We start from the raw sequence: 13953 nt of genomic DNA, 5'->3' as shown, positions 1-13953 counted from the left end.
CACACACGCACACACACACACACACACACACACACACACACACACACACACACACACACACACACATCCCCAGCATCTTCCTCATCTCTACGCACATCCTGCTTCTATTACACTTCTTCTGGTATTTGATACAGCAGATACAGAGTCAAGCTGCATATTTTGTTGATATTTTTTTTTTCTTTTTTGGGGGCATCTAATCTAACAGATAAGATGTCCTGCCTGAATGCCGGCGGACGTTACCAAGTCACAAGGTCAGGAGAAGACACACGGGTGTTTTTCTATCGACCTTCTGAAGAGTTCATCACATCGTTAAAGTCGCTGCATTTTATGTCTGTACAGTGTAGAGGGAAGGCCAGGCCTGTGGTCAACTCTGCAGCGATTACTGCTACAAATTCTGTTATTTTCCTTTTTCTTGGTATTTCTCATGCTGCTGTGGTCCAACCTTTACAGAAAATACCTTGTTGTCACTTTAAACAGCATTACCAGGACTTGAACACTACAAAAACACAAAATCTTACCAAGTCATTTTGGTCTTGTTTCTACTGCCAATATCTTAGCACAGTTGAAAAAACAAAAACACAAAACTAAGAAATAGGAGCTTGCTTTGGGTCAATAATTTCTTACTTGTTCTGAATTAGGAATTTACGAGGCGGACCTTAAACCTATCGTTTAAACCTTCGCTCTTAGTTACATCTGTAGGTTTTGTGATGTTATTCCACACAATATGTTAAAAACTTTTAGTTTTTAACACATTGCCGACTAAATTTGTCTCTTAGATCCTTTGTTCTGCTCTCCGACACGCACGCACACACACACACACACAGTCCTCCCAGTGAGGAGATGCCCCCTCCAGCATGCAGCTCTGTGTTGTGCAGAGACAAAACAAAAGCTTTTGTGCATTGTTTCCTTTCTGTTTACATTAGGAGGCTTATTGAGTCCAGCAGGTGGCAGTATGACCTACAGCTGGAGGTGGACGGTCTGCTTGCTGCTTTGCAGAGATTTTAGTTGGTGAGGACGGATTAGTTACAGATTTTCAGGATGTATTTTCGATCAATCCGACAGCTCTGGACGCTGGGAGTTTCTCCTGTCCAGATGTAGACAGATGTGATTTGTGCTGAGGTTTGTTTTCATTTCCACTCTGGTGTCAATCTACACCATGCAACGCATTAAAATTGTTCAAGAACACTTTGATGAGACCCGAGGAACCTTTTTACGCTACTGGTATTTTGATGTATTTTCAAATTCATTCTGTTACTCAGACATCATTTTAGCTCAAATGTTCACCTGCAAACTGAAGCTGTAGGAGGGAACGTGTGGAGAATAAACCAGAACTGCTTTCAGTCAAAACATATTCAGTGATTTATGGGAATTTATGAAGAAATCAGTTCTTTGGCCAACAGGTTCTTCTATAGTTCAGAGTGAGAAGAGGCAGATTGACAGATTGTTTCATTGATTTTATTATCCACATTTTTCCCAATGTGCCAATAGAAATAATGCTTTTGATCAGCATTAAGGAATAATTGACTTATATGTTACTGAAAAGCTACTTGTAAGTTAGTCTAGCCATATTTCAAGTGCATTAAGATATCTGCACAAGAAATAATACAAAAAAACAAATACTTTTGTTAGACTTTGTGTTTTTGCAGCATTTGATTCTTATTTGATTCGCGTTTGAATTTTGTTTTGTCTCAGCTGGTTAAACGTGAAGAGGTTTGGTTGTCTGCACCGGTGAATCAGTTACCAGAAACTAAGTGACAAACAGGAAACATTAAAAATCTAAACGACTTCCTAATCAGAAATGAAACGGCTCAATATGTGAACGTTACAAATAATGACACTGTTCTGTAGTGGCTGCAGACACCTGGCTTTATTGTCTACCTGGACTTATTCATTAGCTGATACCAGGTTGTTTCCAGACATTACATTTATTCAATAATAAATTGTCAAATTTATTAGTTAAATAAATTAAACTGGGACACGGACCGGCTGCCTGGAAGTAGTATATAAAAGGATGTGTGTGCACATCCACTGTCTGGATGCTGAAAGCCTCCAGGTCAAAGGTCAGAATGACTCTGCCTTTTTTTTTTTATCACGGTCTGCTCAGTAATCATTTTTGCACAATTGGAAATCCAACAGACCAGCAGATCACTAGGTGTCGCATCTAAAACCTTATAAAACTTGATGAATTAAAAGCATTAATAATGATTAGCTACATTATTCTGTGATGTATGAATTTACCAGATTTGTTGTTGTTGTTGATCGTTTACGTCATTTCCTTCTTTCTTATTTCTTAACACTGCAAAAGCTCCAATTCTTTACAAGTAAATTTGGTCTAGTTTCTACTGCAAATATCTTATCTCATTTCAAATAAGACAAAAAAAAACCTTACAAGTAACGTTTCAGCAGGACATGGGAGCTTCTGAGAGGAAAAAATACGAGTTCCACTGGAAGATTATTTTAATGCCTTGCTAATTTGGCCTCCATCTCAGTTCCTCAAAATAAACGTTTACTTCTGTTTGTAGTTTTATTTGTTTTTTTGTTTTTTTTTTCATTTTATTTCGTAGTTTAGTTGAAAGTTAGCAGCCAGCTAAACAGTTTGTTGACTGAGGTACCATAACTGTGGGTTGAGTTATTTTTGTGAATAAATTCTTACGTCTGTAGTTCCATATCATCAAACCAGCAGGCTGTCAATGAAACAAGAACTCAAGCTGTTTGGTTATTAATTCCTGATAATCAGGCGCCGTCCCGACTTGGTGATTTTGATCTCAGTTATTAACTTTGTTAATAATTGTCTTTGGCATTTATTAATTATTAATAGCTATTCATAGCCAAACCAAACCTATATGTTGCACAACACAGGACTTCCTCCAAATTGTTGAGCTTTGGCTCAAAAATGGTTGAAACTTGAACACTTATGGGATTGTTACAAAAAATTATCCTATTTTATTTATTTAGAGAATAGCAAAAATATTAAACAGGAAAAGAATAAGCTTCTAAAACATCTGGAATTGAACCACAATGAAATTTTGTGGACTGTATTTCACAGCCATTTAAATGTACTTTAACAGTTCTGTACGGATCGCTCATCACATGTTACGTAAGAAAGACCCCAGACTTATTAGCCAGTTACTGTTTATAAAATTCAATAAAGCTGTTATGTTGGAAGAGCCACCCTTTTATGTAAATTCCCATAATATATTTCATGATACATTTAAAAGCAATCAAGTAGGTAATCTTCACAAAGATAAGATGGTTTCTAAACACTGGGAACGGACTAATAACTGGGCGTGAGGAAACATGGCATAAGCGTATCCCTCCTCAGCCTGATAAATGCCAACCTGCTTTATCTATTATTGGTGTGTTGAGCAATAATGAGTCTTTGTTCCAGAGATCGTCTTTGGCGGACAGTATGTGGTGCATCACATGTAAATACCTCACGCGCCTATTAAAACTGATCGTTCAGCAACACGACTCAGATACTGAGATGGCTATCGAGTCCATAATAATCACAAGGTGTGTGACAGTGAGGGCAGTTAATAAACAGGCGATAAGAGGAGCTGTTGCACGTCTGCTATGGAGACATGGGGCTGCGCGTAGCGTGGGTTTGATAAGGAACGGCTCACAACACATAACCTAGTTTATCGCTCCGGAAGGCACCGTCAGACCTAGCCGGCCAGAGCAATAATCAAACTTTACAAAGTTTGGGCTGAAATGAACTTGACTTCGGAGGATATGTGTAATTAGGTTTGACCCGCTGTGTTTCCAGTAAACAGCCAAGTGTAATTATAAGTCGCTGAGTTAAGATCAGCAACACGTGGGGGAAGGACAGCAATGCACTCGTCTGGTTGTCTCTTTAAATTGACTGGTAATGGTACGAACAGTATAAAGCGTAACTATGGCAACGTTGAAACCGCAGATGATTCAAGCATTGACATACATTGCAAAAACACAAAATCAATAAGACAAAACTCACAAGTAACTAAAATATAGGCGTTGGTTTTAAGTAGATAATTCTGCAATATTATGTACTTTCCAAACACAAAGTGCCATTTTACTAATTACATTGTGTGTAATTTTGTAATATAATGTATTTGAAGTATTGACTTAAAAGAAATTTGACTTCATAATTGTAGTAGAGATAAGAGCTAAAGACCCAGCGGTAATAAAGGGATTAGCTGCGGTAACAGAAACAACAAAGACCTGTGACAAGTTAGAGGGGAAACCTGAACTTTCGAACTCTGTGTTGTTTTTTGTGAAGGAGATTTGTTCAATTAGATAGTCCTGATTGGTTTGAAACAGAGGGATGCTGCCATACACTGACATTTCTTTTTCCCTTTTAACCAACGTAAAGGGGAAGTAATACATGTTTTCCAGGCAAATTTTATAGCACAATCAAGGAGCTATGTTACCTTCAATTGTTATGAAAATGCTTTGTATGTAAAACATGATTTAAAAGAAATTTGACTTTGTTATTTAACACATTGAAATTGGGCCTCTGTCTCTTTAAAAACTCCTGCTCTTTCTGAAACTCCGCCTCCAGGAAGTCATGACAACATGGCTCCTCTATTAACCCTTTAAAAAATCTTATCAGGATTGTTCTGAGAAGCAGCTCCTGTAATGAGCTCAGCAGATGTTCCACCAGATGTTTGCTAATTGCTGCTGGCTAGTCTGAAGGAGCTGATTGGGAGAGTGAAGAGGGAGGAGTGCTGAGTGAGGCTGACGCTTGGTAGGAAACTGCGTTTTGAAGGCGGGGCTATGTCCACCCTTGCGTTTTGTACAGCTGAATGGTTGCCATGAAGATTAAAGGATTTTTCATGCATGAAAGAACAACAGCAACACTCCAGGTATGTTTTGATGATGGAATAACATTATAACACGATGTAAAGCTCAAAAAGTTCATGTTACGTAATACTGTCATTTGATTAAAAAAAGTCCTACTTCCACTGGCAGATTATTTCACTTATAACACGGGAAAATGGGTTGTTATAGGTGAAATAATCTGCTGGTGGAACTAGGACTCTTTTATTAAGTACTATTGTACTGAAAACTCAACACAAATATGTGGTAATATTTTGTGTTTTTGCAGTGTAGTTTGATACTAATAACCACCTTATGCCTCGTCGTAGTGGGCTTCCTCCCTAAATTTCCCAATAATCTCACATCAATAATTGCCCTTGATGTATGTAGATAAAACTCTGTAGAAGGGCCCCTTCTGCTACCGGGAAGTCGTCCGTCCCTCAATCTGGGTTTATACTTCCATGACAAGAACCGACACACCAGGAGCCGAAGATGAGATTATAAAGTACGAGAAAAAGTGGAGGAGTTTAAGTATCTGAGCACAACACTTTGTTTATAGGTGTGTTTGTTGATGTGTCCTTCGGGTGTGTCCACAAAGTATATATAAATCTTGTTTGTGTTTTTATGTTTTTTATTACCAGTATGTATTTTATAATTTGCTTGTTTTTATGTCAAGGTGACCTTGGGTGTCCAGAAAGGCGCCTACAAATAAAATGTATTATTATTATTATTATCTGGGGATCTTGTTCACGAATGAGGGAAGAAGGAAGCGGGAGATCGACAGGCGGATTGGGGCAGCGTCTACCATGAAGCGGGCGCTGTACCGGTCCGTCGTGGTGAAGAGAGAGCTGAGTCAAAAAGCGAAGCTCTCGGTTTACCGGTTGATCTACGTTCCCACCCTCATCTATGGTCATGAGCTTTGGGTCATGACCGAAAGAACGAGATCATGGATACAAGCGGCCGAAATGGGTTTCCTCCGCAGGGTGGCTGGGCTCTCCCTTAGAGATAGGGTGAGAAGGTCGGTCATCCGGGAGGGACTCAGAGTAGAGCCGCTGCTCCTCCACGTCAGGAGCCAGTTGAGGAGGCTCGGGCATCTGGTCAGGATGCCTCCTGGACGCCTCCCTGGTGAGGTGTTCCGGTCACGTCCCACCAGGAGGAGGACCCGGGGAAGACCCAGGACACGCTGGAGGGACTATGTCTCTTGGCTGGCCTGGGAACGCCTTGGGGTTTCCGCAGAGGAGCTGGAAGAAGTGGCTGGGGAGAGGGAAGTCTGGGCCTCCCTTCTGAAGCTGCTGCCCCCGCGACCCGACCCCAGATAAGCGGCAGAAAATGGATGGATGGATGGATGGATGGATGGATGGATGGATGGATGGATGGATGGATGGATGGATGGATGGATGGATGGATGGATGGATGGATGGAGAAAAAAGAAAAGATTGTGGACACACCCGAAGGACACATCAACAAACACACCTATAAACAATGTGTTGTGCTCAGACACACACACACACACAAACACACACACACACACACACACAGAGGACGACGTGTAATTCAGAGGCAGACTCTGCTTACTGTTTTTAGCTCAACCCCAAGTTTATAAAAAAAAAACAAAACTCTTCTCTGATTGCAGGAAACGTCAGACTACGGCTAAAAAACCAAACATCCAGAAGATGTCCTCAAACAGAGTCCCACTGAGAGGCAGACAGGAAGCATACGCCCACGCGCACACACGCACACACACACACTCTAAGGTGAAGCTGGGACCTTACACAGGTAGAATACTAGTGAAGGTTTGAGGAAGAACTGACCTCTGACCCCCGGCTGAACCGCCTCTCCTCTCCAGCGTCTCGCTGCCGGACTCTGCTGCCGTCCAAATGCAAACCAGGCAGAGACGGAGCGAGCTGCCAGGGCATTATTAGCGCCGTTAGCGGGGGAGGAGGGGGAGGCGTCGCCTCCAGGGAAATGTCCTGAGATACGGACGCTCTTCCCTGTTCCACATCAGCTTTTATAGCAGGGCTATCAGGCTATTGGTTAATGCGCAGCTCTGCACAGCAGATAAAAGAATGGCAGAGATATTAAGAGTCCTGCTGTCTAATGATCACGCATGCAGAGCGTGCATGTGTGCGTGTGTGTGTGTGTGTGTGTGCGTGTGTGTGTGGGTGTGTGTGCACAGGGGAATGGCAAGTGATTCGCTCTATTCTACACTGCAAAAACACATTACAACAATATTTCACTTATAACACAGAGAAAACGTCTTGTTATCAGTGAAAAAATCTGCTTTTTCATCAATATTAAGGGCCTTAATATTTATGAAAACAATTATATTTCTGACTGAAAACTTACTTGTCAGTTAATTCTGTCCTATTCAGTGGATACTGGGATATTTGCACCTAGACACTCACAAAAAAAATACTTGGTAAGATTTAGTGTTTTTACAGTGCAGTAAAGTCTAAAAAAGTCAAATGAAATAAAATGATTTTACCTGACAAACATATTTCACATACATTCAAAAGAGATTTACTGCAGATTTTAAAGGCATAAAAACAAAATGAATTCAATTCAAATTCAAAAATATGTTATTGATCCAAAAGAGAATTTAAGAGTTGTTGTAGATACTGGTGGCTGTGGGCAGGAGGACCTCCTGTAGCAGTCTGTAATACAGAAAATTTCACAAAGCTTCTGACTGAAGATACTGAGTTTTTTTTTTTTTTTTTTTACATTTTGCACTTAGATGCGGAGATATTGCATCTCACTTAGACTATGTGGAGATCAGACTATTTCCTGGCTCTGGATCTGGTTTACTAGCTCGTTTCGATGAGAGCTGGTTTATTTCCAGGGGGATGCTTCGCATTATTCACACATCCACCAACAGGCAGGACTCTGCTCTTTCACCGCCTGAACCAACGAGAAGAGGGGTTTTATTTTACATGGTGAAATTAGAAGGAAGCTGTTCCTCGGTTTATGGCCGGCTGTTGTGGAACTGCCGATGTAAAGCGAAACCTTAAAGGCTCTCGTGTAAACGTCCTGCTTGATAAGGCGGAGAGGAAGGCGGGCGGCCTCGACCTCCAGCGTGAGCAGGCGTCCTTGGTCACACACACAAAGAGCGCAAATTCTACGACCTTACACTGTAAAAACACGAAAACTTCGCGAGACATTTTGGTCTCGTTTCTAGAGCAAATGTCTCAGTACTTGAAATAACATAAAACTAACTCATATGTAACTTTTTAGCAAGATATAGGATTATGTTTGGAGTCAATAATTCCTTAATACTGATGAAAAAGTACCAGCTCCATTTCCATGGGGGAAATGTCAGGTTACAAGTAAAATAATCTGCAAGTGGAACTAGAACTTTTTCATCAATATTAAAAAATTATTGACTCTGAACCAGATTCTATTTGATGCTTAAAAGTTCCTTGTGATTTAGTTTTGCCTTATGTCAAGTTTAGTAAGTATATCTACTAGAAACTTGACCAAAAATCGTTTTTGAGACTTTGTGTTTTTGCAGTGCAGCAACTGGAGGAGTCGGCCGCTTTAAGCAGACCTGAAGGGTCAGATGAACTCGTCCAGCCGGTTTCCTGTCCTCCACAGATCAAAGTTTACAAACCACATAATCAACTTTCTAGTCAGACTTGCATCATGATCTGTGAGCAAAAATACGACGATTATCAAGGTCGTCAGAATTTTGTTAAAATTACCAGTCATCCGCTACGAGGGAAGACGGCAGGAAAAACTGATTTATCAAGGTTTCCATCAGGATTTTGTTATTGATAGTCATATTCAGGTAGAATATTACATATTAACAAATTTGATAAGTGTCCAATGTTTCAGTGCTCCTTCCCTCAGGTGGTGTAACCGTCTTAGACGGTCTGGATTTTTTTTTTTCTTTTACTATCGCTGTCATCACACATGGTTTTAACTGTAATTTCCCATTTCGATGCTGTTCCACTAACTGTCATTATTTTATCATGGTAAACGTAAAAACAAAAAAAAAACGATTTCACTCCTAAATCAAACATCATCTGCAAACTGTTCTGCTGCAGGAGGTCCGGCCTTCCATCAGCTCTGAACGGCCCAGCCGACAGAGAGACGGGTTCTTCTGCGGCTGCACAGCGTCACAATATCATATTATCAACAATATTACAATCACACAGGAGGATTTTAATATTCTGGACTGTTGTTATTTTCTTCATTCTCTGCAGCCCAGCTGGATTGACCTCTCCCTGACCTTGATGCATACCAAGCGGCGTTTACAGCGGCTCTGTTCTTCGCCAGCGATAAAAAGGCGTGCTCCAATAATTTCATTTGCCAGCCATAAACCTGTGATTAATTACGGTACACACCTTTCACTGTTTCATTCAACTTTCCCTTCAACTACAGGAAAACTAATAAGTTCATGAAATATATATATATATATATTTTTAACAATAATTAAAAAAATACAGACTTTAAACTGGTTGAACGCTTCATCTCCAGTTTTGGTGTCTAAGCAGGTTGTAATGACTGTTTTACACAAAGTGAGCAGAGAAGTTCAGCTGAGAGCCAAACAGCAGAGAGAATCACAATCTACGCGCAAAGAAAATGATTATCAAAAAAAAAAAAAAAAAGAAAAAGAAACTATCAGTTTGGTTTCCTGGAGGGGAACGTATGGAGCTGCTGATTGGCTGCTGTGAATCCTGCTGTTATCCTGAAGGTTTGGCTGTTTTACACGTGGTTTTATGGGAAATGCATAAAACTCTGAGCTGAGGAAACACTCAGTTATGTTTCGCTGCAACCCAGAGCAATAAGGCTCATTTTTCATGTTTATGTTTTTGCATTAAACGTTCGTCTTTGCTATGGGCCAAAACCAAGCGGCTTCTGCAGAGCGTGGCGTCTGTTCTCCGCTTGCTAAAAGCGGCTGTTCATTTAATAAATTCATACAATTCTACTCTACTGCTGAGTAATTTCACATCATTTCCAAAACACACAAGTTGAAAATCCTAATCGGAGTAGTCAAGATGCATTTCTAAACATGGGCGTCTCTATCAGAAATGAATAAACAGGTTTTCAGTTTTTAACTGAATTCCCACTAACAACTACAGCGACGTCTCTGTGCACTGTAAAAATAGACTTTGGAAGATGTTAAATATTGCTAAGTATTTCACTTTTAATCAAGCATAATCACTTTAAGTTAAACAATTAATAAAGAACATTTCAGTTAGAATGAAGCTGCAGTTGGTGGTTTGCTGTCTGGATGGTTTTATGAAAAACTGCATCAGTCAGCTAAAGTTTACAGTTTGGATGCAGATTTAGCTTGTTTAGCAGCAGAGCTAATGCTAAAGTCTAGCATGCTAAGCTGAGTCCCAACCATGTGAGCAATGCTTATGCAGTAAAATGTAAGACTGCATTTTAAATGCGTTACTTATTTGACTAAGGTTGACAACCCGGGACTAGTTGCTCTGAACATGGAGCTCCAGTCATCCTGATCAGTCAGAACTGAACTCACCTGGATGAGCAGCTGCATTTAAAAATGACAATTAGTTCAAAATGAACTTTTTCATGTTTCTTTTGGCTGCTCAGGTTACATCACACCCAGAAATAACAGATGAAAATCCAGCTGAATAAAATATGTTCTGTAACTGTTTGGTCAGCGTGAGGCTGCTGTCAACACAGCGCTGCTTTTTGTTACAATCGTTTAAAAAATAAAATGAAATAAAAACTCACCAATATAGAAACAGCAGTTTAAGGTGCAGTTTCATTCTGATGAAACAGTTTGACACCCAACCCAGGAATTAAGCCTCGTATTGTAGTAGATTTTTTTTTTTTAAACTGTTACTGTCGATGGGTTTGATTCATTTTTGGGAGCACTATGCAGCACACACACACACACACACCCACACACACACACACACACACACACACACACGCACACACACACACACACACACACACACACACACACACACATTGACTCCGAGTGACCACATGGAGCGCATCTCTAATGTTCTGCAGTATTACCTGCTGGATTAAAAAAAAGGGGTTTGTGTCGGTTGCAGAAATCTGGGCTCTAACAGATCGCATAGCAGAAACACTCACATCAGACTTTGAGTGCGCAGGACTAAACTGACCCCCCACACACACAGGCGCGCGCACACACGAGGCCTTTGCTGTCTACTCGGAGCCAAAGAAAAGCTTAAGCTTCTCCTGTTCTGTTGGACGCTTCGCCTGCGCCATGCAGGCCAGGAAAGTTGGACCGACGCCTCCCCTCACACCGACCGAGACCAATCCGGTTCTCCACGCGGTTCGAGCGGAATTCTGCTTTTAACACCAAAGCAGACGATAAAATTATTATTATTATTATTAAAAATAATAATAATTAATAAATAAATAAACGTAAGAATAAGTGACAACATTTAGAGGAATTCTGCCTGGCGGGAGGGACGTATTTTTAGAATAATTCAATGCGCGTCTCACGACCTGCGAATAACAACAATAATAATAATAATAATAATAATAATAATAATAATAATAATAATAATAATAATCGTGATTCACAAGAAGCTTCGCGTCCGCACTTTACCTGATCAGGTGCGCTTTAAAAATTAAACGCTACAAAACCAGGAAAAAAAATGCATCTTGATTTAACCTCCGATCCAAAACATCTGGGTTCTGCGCAAGCTTACAAAATAAAAAGATTGAAATACAGAAATAACAGAGATGATTTCTTTATGTTTTTTCCTTTTTTTTGTCAAGCAGCAGGATGGAGTATTGCTCCTGACAGGACGGTCCGCTCGCTGCGGGGCTGCTTCTCATTTGTGGCCTCCCAGCCTCTCACTCCGCCGCCTCTCTTCACATTCCTCATGCTTTTTGGGGCTTTTTTTTTTTTTTTCCCTGAACGCACCGCTGCTCAGTCACAAGGCCTTCATCTGCGTCTGTTACCTGCAAATTATTCGATTTATTCAGCCCAACTTCCAGCGCTGACCCAATGAAAAAGCGACAAAATGATTAAAAAACACGCGCACTGTAATGATTGACGGCTCTCGCGATAATTGGTCATTAATTGTTTTTCTTGCAGGAGTTAAAATGTGACGAAGTGACGCATTTTAAAACGCATTTAATCTGTCACTAGAAAGATACATTATAGATACATATATCTATAGGCTACATATATTTATATGTACACATATAATATATATGCTGCTGCGGAGGTTCATATATAATGAACACTTTTAAATAAGGATGGTTAACGTTTATCACTGGTTAGCTACTCTTRTTATGTAATTATGGTTACATGGCTTAAACGAAATCGCTTGAGGTTTTCCGAAAAGAAAATCATCCCACAAATAATTTCCAATTTTTACTCATGATTCAGATTGATCATAATTAGAATTAGCCAACTGTCTCTACATTATCAACCTTAATTAGACCACTAGTAATGGAGAAGGCGAAGAAGATCCACTTCTGTTCTCTTATTTACAGCTATAGTTTACTTCCATGTGTCCTGAATCGTTCAGTGTGTGTGTGTGCGTGTGTGTGTGTGTGTGAGAGAGAGAGAGTGTGTGTGTGTTCTGCACTCACTGTTCACGGCGTGTCTGTAGCGCTGCTGCCCGCCGAAGAGGCTCTGTCCATTGATCAGCAGTAGTGAATCCAGGGCTGGACCTTGGTTCGGGTCCGGGTCCTTCTGTTGTCGGACCAGATCTGAACTCGGAGCAGAAGATCCGGAGAGAAAGAAAAAGTTCTCCGAGAGCGCGCGCTCGCTCGCTCGCTCGCGTGTGTGTCTGTACGTGTGTGTGAATCTGTGCGGTTTGTGCGCAGAGCGGCGCGGTCAGAGTGGAGCGGTGGCCGGATGATGGGCGCTGAAGAGCGGCTTGCTGAGACGGTCTGCGGACCGGACTGCGCGGCACCGGCTCTGGGTGAGTTCCTCTGACTTTCTCTGTCCTCCGGCCRGCTCTCTCTGTGCGTCTCCAGGCTGAGCCCGACTGGATTCACGTCTTCATCCTCGAAAAGAGGGAGAGAAAGAGGCAGGAGGCGCAAAAAAAAGAGAGGAGAAGAAGAAGGAGAAGAAAAAAAAGCGCGGGTCAGTCCGAGATGAAAAAGAAAAAAAAAACCTGAGCGAAAAGTAAAAAAAAAAAAAAAATTAGAAAGAAAGAAAGAAGAAAAAGGGAAAAAAAAAAAAACTAAAACAGCAGCGTCTGAGTTCCAGTTGTGCAGCGGGCGCAGAGCGCTTTGGAATCACACTGTCACTTTCAATCGTCCACTGCGCTGACGGCTGCAGCGCCTGATAGAGGGTGGAGAGAGGGGAGGAGAGACGGCCAGGGGGAGGAGAGGAGCCGCCGCGGAGGGGCTCGGTGGGCCGGATCTCTACTGGAAGTGACCAGGGAGGAACTCTGCTGATCCGGATCAGGAGAGGGTCGTGACCCGGCGGCGGAGGGACACCCTGCGGGGCACAACTCGGCCCGAGGCATAAGCGAACTCAGCTGCTGTTTAAGGCCAGCAGGGGGCCCTCAAGAGCGCTTGATCTTTGACACAGCTTGAAGTTCAGAGCCGTTCTGAGATTCAACCCACTTCTTAAAGATGGAGGAGACAAAGCGATTCCTCCGACTGCAGCCTGGAGATCAGACCATCAGTGCAGAGGAAGCAGGAAGTAGGAAGCAGGAAGTAGGGGCCAGCTGTCATCCTCGCAGTAATTAGACTGCATGACTGATTGAGATATCGACATAGCTAACGCAAGAAACATGATATGTATTTTATTTATTTTTGTCTGTGTTTTTAGCATAACTACCAGAATAAGTGCTGTGAAGCCAGTTTTGTTCCTGTTGCCATAAGCTTCCAAAACTTTGATTCAGCATAGTTTTAACATTGTTTTCTTTTGTTTTTTACTTTGTAATCTTATCCAAATGTTGATACTGTATTTGTGTTTTTTTTTTTTCTTTCTTATTCTTTAAAATATTTCAAAGTACTGAGAACCAGACCATTTTGAGTCACGTTATATTAATATTTATTGTGTGTCTTTGTAAAGTTTCCTGTTTGGAAAGAAAACTGAACCACTTCACTGACCACACCTAATGGTAGAAATAAAGTTTGAGTGAGTGAGTGAGTGAGTGAGTGAGTGAGTGAGTGAGTGAGTGAGTGAGTGAGTGAGTGAGTGAGTGAGTGAGTGAGTGAGTGAGTGAGTGA

General features: G+C 41.3%; 1 protein-coding gene across 1 annotated transcript in view; it reads right to left on the bottom strand.

Annotated features, from left to right (window-relative positions):
• Positions 1 to 13953, bottom strand: part of satb2 (SATB homeobox 2) — a 71121-nt gene that overhangs the window by 48650 nt on the left and 8518 nt on the right. Inside the window, exon 2 of the mRNA XM_008396790.2 lies at positions 12355 to 12774. The gene's annotated coding sequence lies outside the window, so the exon portion shown is untranslated. The remainder of the gene's footprint in view (positions 1 to 12354; positions 12775 to 13953) is intronic.

This window comes from Poecilia reticulata, linkage group LG2, assembly GCF_000633615.1.
Source record: "Poecilia reticulata strain Guanapo linkage group LG2, Guppy_female_1.0+MT, whole genome shotgun sequence".
NCBI classification, from domain to species: domain Eukaryota; kingdom Metazoa; phylum Chordata; class Actinopteri; order Cyprinodontiformes; family Poeciliidae; genus Poecilia; species Poecilia reticulata.
Note: the sequence above shows the minus strand (reverse complement) of the source record. Positions and strands in the feature narration are given on the sequence as shown.